Source organism: Chaetura pelagica, unplaced genomic scaffold (genome assembly GCF_000747805.2).
Source record: "Chaetura pelagica isolate M959 unplaced genomic scaffold, ChaPel_1.0 scaffold356, whole genome shotgun sequence".
Lineage (NCBI taxonomy): Eukaryota > Metazoa > Chordata > Aves > Apodiformes > Apodidae > Chaetura > Chaetura pelagica.
Window position 1 is genome coordinate 6,423,078 of NW_009953964.1, and position 8,774 is coordinate 6,431,851.

Consider the following 8,774-nt stretch of genomic DNA (forward strand, 5'->3'; position numbering starts at 1 on the left):
TGCCTACAGGAGGTTTTGACCGTGCAGTAACTGCCTACATGTTCTGTGCAGCTCAGGCACTGGATAAAGTCTGACTATTGCCAATGTCACTACTGTTGATATGCAAAACAATCACTCATTAATGGTTATTCCTATTATTAGTAACAGATCAGGCTGAAAAAGTTTCTAGAAATTCAAACAGTAGCATCTTGTCTGCAAGGATGGTCTCTACGTACAAGACTGTACTGCTAACCAGAACACTCACAGAAACTGTGGAAAAGTAACAATAAAAATAAAGCTCAAAAAACAAACACCACCTGTGGGAAAACCCTTCTCGATGTGTTCAACCTCTGCCTTCCCTTGACAAGTCATCTACCATGGGTAGGCTTCTACCCACATGCTTCATTGACATTATGGAGCCAAGAAACAGTAAATCACAACCAAGACAGGGAAGCAATTCTGAACAGCAAAAAGGTAGAGCAACCTCAGCTTCAAGTAAGAGACGTTACTTCAGATTCACATTTTCATTACATTTGTGCCATGAAACAAAGAATTACCTTCAGAGTTAAAAAAAACCAAAACATGCATAATTTTGAAATTCAGCATTTGATGAACTCATGTCCAACCCATCTAATTCTAACATTTTATAAAATGTTGTAGAGTTTTGACCCAGTTCATTATTGAGTCGGAAGGGCAATGTTTAATGCTAATATGAGTTCTGGCAGCTGAGTTTCTCTGTATTCAGAAAACAGACTTTCTGCCTTTATTTAAAGAATCCTTTTTCTATGCAAATGCAACTCCTCTGAGAGAAGAGAAAGCACAGGGAACAGAACTTGATTTAAAACAGGCTATTGTATATATTCCTAAAAAAGAGCAATCAAAGTTGTTTAAACAAGATTCTCAAAGTTATTTACAGTCCATGGGACCTACATACTGAAGTGCATCAAACCTCTGAGAATTTGAATCAAAATATATCACTGAGCTTTTCTCTACCTTCACTGAATGTATTCATACCAGCACCATCAAGCCACACAGCCAGTCACTGTCAGGAATTAACTCTAGTTTATGAGCTCCATCAGTGTTGTCATGCAGCTGAGCCACACCTGTCTGGAGGATAAATGGAATGATGATTTAGCAGACAGGATTAGGAGCTACAGACTTTTCATGGGGTAAAAGGATAAGCCAACAGCAGTTAAAACATCTTTGGACTTGGGAAAACCAAATTTATCTCTCTGCTCTACTCAAGCCCTTTTTGTACTATCCAGGGAAAGGTACCAAGCATTCCACTTCCTCCTAGGAGTGTGAGACAATAAACACATGATAAACTCAGAGGCACTCTAGTACCACAGCAGAGGGGACCAGAAAAGTACATACACTCTTGTTCTTATGGAAAGGAGCTGGGAAAGCTATTTCATACTTAATTATTGATGGGGACAACATTTCACAGCAAGAAAACATTTGTGCAAGTTTTCTTAGCCATATTTTGGAAGTGGATTAAGTGAGAGTATCCTTGTGGAAGCTAAGTAGTTAGTTTTCTTTAAATCCATGTTCTACCTTGCTGTGCAATAGCTTCCCTGTGTAGATAAGCCATAAAAAAAAAAAAAAAAAAAAAAAAAAAAAAAGGCAATATCTGTTAAATCATTTTTGTAATAACTGGTTTATCCATTATCCACCATTGACCTGGGAGTTACCTTTAAAAGCTTTTATCCTCTTAGGAGAAACAAAAACGAATCAGGTGGTAAAAAAAAATCACCATAAAAAGCAAACAATTGACAAAAAATTGCAAAAAAAAATTTGACATTTTAAAACCAGGCATTTGATAAGTGTTCATTTCCATGATCGTTTTGTCTCATTTTGGACAGCAAAGCATAATCTACTGGAGTTCCCACCGGTTGTTCAAGTATGATCAAGCAGAATGAATAAACTGGAGTTTGTGGAGAAAAGTAGGTAGCCAAAGAAAGCAGATGCTAATCTGAGATTTGGAAAATTCTCAGCCATCAATCTAGAAGAGAACTGGAAAAATAATACAGCTGAAGCAGGAGCAATCGAAAAGTAATGACAATTATGTGCTCCCAGAGCAGCAGAAGGTAAAAGTACAAAAGTAGTTGTGAAGTTACAAGATAGTAAAAGCAAAGGTTGTTAGAAATAACATGGTTACTTCCTTCAATTTCAGTCCCAGATGAAATTGGTTTTCTACTTATAAAAGATACTCGTTTCTTTAAAATGAGACATTTCTCGTGTTTATAAATCTCTGCCTAGAAGCTGAAGAGTTGGAGTTTCTATGAGGAATGTATATAACCTTGGAGACTTCAAGAAAACTAACTCTACAGCACAGCCATTAGGGATGAATTTATGTCTTGAAAACCACCAAATGCCTAAAGATGCAGACAGGAGTATTGTGATTGCTTCCCCCAATTTCAATACACCAAGCATTTACCAGCAGTTGGCTACCTCATTGCTTGTATAAATTTGGGCTGACTACTCAGGATTGTGGGGTTTTTTTATGGCACAAAAGACTCTTCTTATGCTGAAAAGAATTCCTGCCCAAATAATTTGCTGTTTTTTCTCAGCATGTAGGGGAAAGATTCCTCACCATTCTGGTTCTGAAGAGGCAGGAATGGCATATCAAAAGGAATATTGCTGGAGTGTCTATCAAACAACCCTGGAGCTGCTAATTCCAGCTGCATGGTGAGGTTTGAAATCTGGAAGGGAGCAGCTCTGGCTTTCCAAAGAGGAATTCATGTTTTCACACACACAGTGATGCAGTTACACCTGCAAGCACCTCCAAGAGTTATGAACATCCACTCTTTATCAAGTTAGACATGCCAAAAATATAAATACTTCCAATCTGGCAACTTTACTTTTGTGCCTATAGGTTTGTCATTTATTATTGATAATTACCTGCCCTGTTGCTTGGATAGCAGAAAATGCCCTGGTGTTTATTCTAGGGGCATGATCAGGAGCCAGTTACACACTGCAGCTGTGTAGTCTGATCCTGCTTCAATCTGATATTTTTTTCATTTATGCCATATGAAGTGAGCAGATCAAGAATAGTTCCCAGAGTTTACAAACCAGTTCCAGTTCACCTGCTGGAGGCAATGAAGATTGGCTGCTGCTGGAAAAACACCGAGTTAAAGCCTTCACTTCCCTGGGTGAAGGTACCATGGAGAGCTCACTGAGAAACATCAGCGTGGAAACACCAAAGCATTTGAAGTTCATGGATCTGCACTTCAGCTGCCAGCATCCCCTGCTTCCAAAAGTGAGTGCATGAATCCTGGAATCGGGAGTAAAACCTCTTAGATTTGCTCGGGATGTCTCTTATTGACAGACTAACAGGTCCATGGTTGCAAGGTCATGGAGTAGCTTTGTGATACTTTCAAGACTCCTGAAACTTGTTAGAAGTATTCTCTCACATTACCCTTCCCCACCTCACATTTGCGATTGCAGTCAGCACAATTTGACCCCTAAATGTACTATGACCCCATAGGTGGTCTTCAGAGCTGGATCTGAAGAACAGCTTGAAATGCCACTTTGCAGCCTGTAAACTCCCTGTGATTAGACAGGAGATTTCTGGTTCTTTTGCTATTACTCTGGCACCTTGCACAATCACTAACTGCAAATTAAATAAGTGAATAGAAGAGTAGAAGAACATGTTGATGTTACCTCCATCTGCCTGAGGGCAAACAGTCAGAGGGATGGCAGCTCCTCTTGCTCTCTGTGCTGCACTGCTGGGACACCTCAACTATTCCCAATTAAGCTGTGCAAAGATTAACAGATGGTAGCATTGCATCACATTACATCCAGCTCAGAAGCTAGCACTTCTCCAGATATGAATTTTTCCTTTTTTAATTGTTTGTGACTGTTTGCTCATCTTCCCTGGTGTCCCCACAGATACATCAGCAGACTGAAGTTTGCTTACACTCAAACCAGCTGCCTTCCTACCTAATTGTCATGTCCCCCAGCATAGTGATGACTTTGAAGTCAAAGCCCAACTGAGAGCATTGTGATGATCTATGGCAGAGAGGAGGGCCATTCTTTGGTGAATAAAGCAAGTTCCCATGTACAAACCAGTTTGCAAGACTGAGTTCTTGCAAGGGGTTTGCATCAAGTCCTGTCTTGGAGATCTAATCCTCCCTGCTTCAGGATTTCCTTTAAATCCTCTTTTTCAAATCTTGCTTCCGTTTCACATTAATTGAAAACATGAGAACTGGTGTCCCTACTGTACACTTGATATTAAATTCATTAAATTATTAACAGGAAGGTATAAAAATGCATAGCCAGTGTATCTATGCTTTTTGCAGCATCTGCTATTTCAATATAATAAAAAAATAACAGCAGGGTCATTGAAGCATGTTTCTGCAACTGCTCTTTGGAACTCAACTGCAAGCTGCTATGGAGGCACACAGCTTAAGCTTAAAATAGGATGACACATTTCTATGACTAAGAATAGTATCATCAATCATAACAGTAAGGATCAAAATACAAAGACTCTTCATCCTCACAGTCCAGGTCATTGGTTACTCTCTGGCTAAATGGGTAAAGGAATTAATTTCTTTTTTCCCACCATTATTGCACACTCAAAATTCTGGCCATTGCACAAGCTGTCGTTTCTGGCTTCTGTGAGAAAAAATGAGTCTCAATGTTTATACCATAATAGCTCAAAGTATGTCTTTAAGCCAACTCTCATTGCCAGCTAATTTTTACTTTGTCTTCAGCTATGCTGTGAAAAAGATTAAGATACTCTGCAATGAGAAAGCAGGATTACAGCATAGGCAGCTCCTGTACAGCCTAGCTTCAAAACAACCTCCCACCAGAGCACACCAGCAAGAAGCTCTCAGAGACTCAGCTTAGGAACATACAGGGGTGGGAAAAAAGCACAGAGGGGAGCTGGAACCACACAAACACATAGAAAGATGATCAGATGATCATATTTAATGCTCAGTAATTAATTAGAAACATATGCTTTTCTGGTCCCAGTTAAATCAGAAGATTGGAGTGTGCTACAAGTTCAGCAATAATGCCCTTCCAACCAGCAGATGGAAGGCAGGGAAAATCAGAGGTTTTCTAGAGCTACATGAGCTGATCTACAGGAACTGCTTTTTATACCTTTCACACTCAAGTCTCCATATTCTGATATTTGTGACCAGGAATCCATAAAATAGAATCCTCCTCCTCCACGAACCATTTCTGGAAATGTTAAGCACTTACATTTTCAAGCTGATTCCTATTTCTTATTATTATCACTAATTATGGCTTGGCATGGAGCTTATGTTAATTCTGTTGATTACAGATTCCTGTATTTACAGATTATCCAACTGTACTTACTTCATGGTGATTACTGGTTGGGAAAGGGCCCCAACCGCTCTCCCATGAGCTGAAGCTGCTCTGCAGGATGATGCTGATGTACACAGTTGCTCCCTCACTGCCCATTCCCCCACACCCATCCAAGGCCACTTTAAGTCCATATTATCTTAACTATGGCACTTCACTCTCAAGATTAAAAAATAAAAATATATAGTCATACTAAATGAAAAAGCAGTAGATGAAGAACAAAAATTAAAATACTGAAAAAAGTAATAAATCTCAGCATGCTTTAACTTAACTTCCCTTTCTCCCTCCAACACCACAAAAAAACCCCAAACTGTCAGGTTTTCAATATGCTATTTTCTGTTTCTTCCCTATATTTCTTGCTATCTGCATATTATTTCCCAACAAACTCTAAGAAGCTTTTAAATCAAAGCTGTAAGTGTTCACATGTGCCCCTCATTAATGTTGCTTCAAGCAAACCTATGGTGCTTTAAAAGATCTCAAGAAGACTGTAGCAAATCTGTTTAGTGCAAATTAGAGAGACATTTCCTCATTAAAATCCTGACCTGGAGAGAGAAATTAGGTAAAGACTCAAGAAAAACACAGGCAGCAAAAAATAACATAATGTGGTGCCTATTTAAGTCTCACTTTGTTTTATGACTTCTGTTCATTTCCTTACAGACAGGTACACCAGTTGCTATGCACAGAGCTAATGAGATTAGAAGGACTAATAGAAAAAATGAAAATACCCCCATTGAAATAACTAGAAGTTTAGTATTAGAACAAGGAATTTAGGTGAACCAGAATCTCTCCACAACAGGTCAGTTCACTGGCTGCTGTAAATGCTCCTGCTCAGGTATGAGGAGCAGCTTTCCTCATCTCTAATGGCAGCTCATACCCGAGAGAGCAGAATCAAAAGCTTTACAGCATCACAACAAAATGAGGAAATACCTTTCTGTTCTCTTAGCTCCAATAGTACAAAAACAGACTAAGGTTTCAACCAAACCAAAACATTTCAACATAGCTTCTGGTGTTAAACATTTGTTTACTATTCAAGAACTAAAATGTACATGAGGTACACAGCTATAGATACATGCATGGTCACGTTTACCTTTAGGGAAACTGAAGCATTTAGAAAGAGCTTCAGGTTCATAATACACAGTAATGGGAACTAAGCTGGTGATGATAACTTTGTACATAAGCCCATCTCATTCAGTTTGCTGCTCCTGCATACGAGACAATCAAGTTTCTGAAGCCAGAAAATCTACTTTTTAGTAAAAATTAACACAGAAATAACCCTCAGACACTTCAAAACACTGACTTTATAAGATAAGAGATCAACCATAAGTCCTCCCCCTTGCAGATAGAGCTTTATTTTCATTTAGAACCCAGGTGTTTTAAATACTAGATAAGTGCAGACAGACACAGCAAGTAGCCCAGCTGCATTTAAAGACCTCATCAGTCGTTGTTAGACCAACCCTGCACTGCATGGGGGGGTATGCTCCTTTGATATTCTGGCTGACTATTGGGGCTGAAATGGATGTCTATTAAATTCAAAGAGTCCTCTGCTGAAGAGTTAAAAAAGTAAAAATGTTCCAAATTGATTGTCTATTCAAAACATGTCCTTAGTGGTTGGCAGTGTGGGCTCCATGCACAAGGCAGGGGGCTGGGGGTGCTTTCAGTGCTCTCCAAGGCAGAGTCCTGCTTTGCATGGTCCAAACTTGACAGCAACAGTATCAAGGTCATAACCATCTCTGTTATGCCAGCCCAACACAAAAATAACCAAACCTGACCAAAGGAGGCCACCATTTGAAGAGGGGTTATTTCTCCTCAGATCCTAGCCATCCTGTGAAGCAAACCAGTTGCACAGTAGGAACCTGCAGGCTTGATTACCTGTATGTTTGTGTGTCCCAGTGTATACACAAAAATATTTACAAATGCTTTCTGATGCTCTACTGTAAATTTTAGCTGTGCAGGTGACTTAGTCCCAAAACAGCTCAATAAGTTCCTGAAACAGACTCTCAAGTAGAATCAAACAATACTGACCTGCCAGTATCACAGGGTTCAGTACAGTGTTCCCTGACATAACATTCAGCACGCTCAGTTCTGAGCTTTGCAAAGGATGGCTGAGATTGTAAAGGAGACTGCAGGAGAGAGCAGAGAGGGGCTTCCAATCAACAGATGGCTGGAACTAATGAAACTGAAGTGAGCCTGATTGTCATTAGGGCTTAAGAAAATTACTCTGGTGAAATCACTTTAGGACTCTATCTCAAAACAGATAGAAAAAAAAGAGAGCATTCACAGGTTGGTCATCATGAAGGACACAGTTTAGCCTTGTTCCTGGGCTGATTTTTGCATAATCTCCAGGAGCCACGTTGCCTCCCTGCACCTGTCATCCTCCATGTTTTAGAGTGTTAATCACACATTCACATTTTGAGATTAAGTCAATAAGAAGTGATAAGTAGAAGCTAATTATTGTTTATGACTCTCTAGAGCTGCCTGTTGTAAAAATAAAAGTTGTTTCTGTTTTCTTTTTAGACTTTCATTGACTGTAAACTTAGTATCCCGTGCTTATACTCTTTTCAAATTGCAAGCAGATTAATTTCTTTCAATCTGTCAGAACCAAGTTAAAGGAACAGGGCAGAGGTTGTTAGATGCTATAAATTTCAAAATCAAGCCTCTGTATTGTTGTTTTCCAGGGGAATCCTAGAAAACTACTTTCAGATAAATCTTAGGATTGTTTCCAAAATCTTAAAACCCTCCAGGGAAATCACTTTCACCCTGGACTGCATCACTGTTTCAATGCCTAAATCTTCTTGTGAAATACATGGTCTTGATATCTCTCTTAGAAAAGGAAGTATGTGAAATGCAAATGCAAAGCCACTTCTTCCTCTGCTTCTGTTACTGATACTCAAAGTTTAAACTATAATTTTTATTAAAGACCGATCCTCCACGGTATTGTTGCTCCTGCCTCTGAAACATCATCCTGTTCATGAGAGACATTCCTCTGATTTTATTCACTTGTCCTATCCTTCCATCACACAATTCCTTTTAACCACTATAAAGTATAACTGAACCACTGACAAAAAGGAAGCAAATCCAAAGATGAACTGTATTCTAACCTTTGAGGACTAGCAGATGAGCTCCTGGATACAGATCTAATTTTCATGCCAAGCAAATCATCCATTCCATAATTCCCCCCATGCCTGAGCAGCCCAGGCACTCCCCAGTTCTCAGAGGAACCTGAAGGGTCCTGACCAGTTCCCTCTCAATTTGGCCTCTGTTACTTTTCTGGGTTAGATGGATACTAATAAGGATTTCACAGCTTTGAGATATACATGCTATTTGAGAAGTGAAGATAAAAAGGCAATAATAACAGACTCTATAAGGCATCTCATGACAGCTGAGTAAAAACAACATTGTCTGTTCTCTAAGTAACGTAGAAACTCTCCAGCTCAAGCATATCATAGTTCAGGCTAATTCCTGCT